Raw genomic sequence first — 1379 nt, 5'->3', positions numbered from 1 at the left:
ATAAGGACCGGTCTCCCGAGGACCGGTCTCTCGAGCAGGGACCGGTTCCCGAACGCGAAAACCCCTCTGCTTGATTATGCAGCTCTCGGGGACCGGTCTCCCTGAGCTGGGACCGGTCCCTCACTGCGAAAATAGCCCAGGGAAGGCTGTTTCAAGAGGTGAAAAGTTGAGGGGCTTATTTGCAAATTGGCTTATATGAGAGGCTAGGGGACCCTCTCTCCCTCTCAGTTGCTCTCTCTCCCTCTCTCACACCTTTTGCTCTCTCTCTCTAGAAAGGAAAAGAAGGAGAAGGAAAGGAAAGGAGAAAGGGAAGAAAAAGAAGAGAGAAAGGAAGGAGAAGGCTAAGAAGAAGAAGAGGATCATCTTCTTCTCTCCCTCTTCAAGCTAGGAGCTTTGTTTAGAGGTAAGCTCCAAACCCTTTGATGGTGGGTTTTGTAAGCTAGGGTTTAAAAGCTTAGAAATGATTCAAATGGAACCTATTGAAGCTAGGGAGATGGTTCGAGCTCGAAATCAAAGCTCGCACCGTGGATTTCTCCATTGTTGAAACCTAGGGCTCCGATTTGGGATTTTGGCAAATATAGGGTTTTGATCTAATTTGAGTGGTCGCAAACCTAATTGCTAGGTCTCTGAACGCGTCGGTGAAGACGGTTCGTCGATCCATCGAGTAGGTGTGAAGTTATCGCCTAAGGAGACCCTCGGAGCATCGTTCTCGCTTAGAAGGCCAACGAGGCGTCGAAGCGTCAGCGAATCGCATTTGAAGACTCACGGCATCGCCACGAGGTGGGGGAGTGCCATCCCAAAGCAGTCGAGCTGCTCTTTATGTCTGAGTAACATTGTCGATCATTTACATATTGTGATATAGCATTATAGGGTGTTAAATGTAATTGTACATATCTTTGCATGCTAGTGATAGTTTGGATTGTGGATACAATGAATGAGAACCTAGTATGCATGAGTAGAATATTATGAGATAGTTCGCCCTATATGTGATGAATATATCTATGTGAATAAGAATCTAGTGTATTGGAAACTAGTGTATCAAGAACTTGTCAAGAGAACGAGTGGCATCTAGTAAACAGTGAACCCATGTTTTTCGGTTTGACCGAAGACCAAGTCCAGTCAGGGAGTGTCCTCTATCAGGTGAGCAGCCCAGTATCCGGGCAGTGCACCAGATGATTTGAGGGGCCTTAAGTGGATTTTTACCTTTTATAGGCTATAGTGCAGCTCTATTCCCCTCCATTTCATTTCTCTCCACACACTACTCCTTACACTTCTAGAGAGAAAAAGGGAAGGAGAAGTTAGAGAAGGAGAGAGAGGGACTGGTTGGAGCCCCTTGGAGCGATTTCTTTCCTCATTTTCTCACCTTTGATTTTGAGGCT

This window comes from Ananas comosus, linkage group 3, assembly GCF_001540865.1.
Source record: "Ananas comosus cultivar F153 linkage group 3, ASM154086v1, whole genome shotgun sequence".
Taxonomy (NCBI): Eukaryota; Viridiplantae; Streptophyta; class Magnoliopsida; order Poales; family Bromeliaceae; genus Ananas; species Ananas comosus.
The sequence above is the reverse complement of the archived record's forward strand: the minus strand, read 5'-3'. Positions refer to the sequence as shown.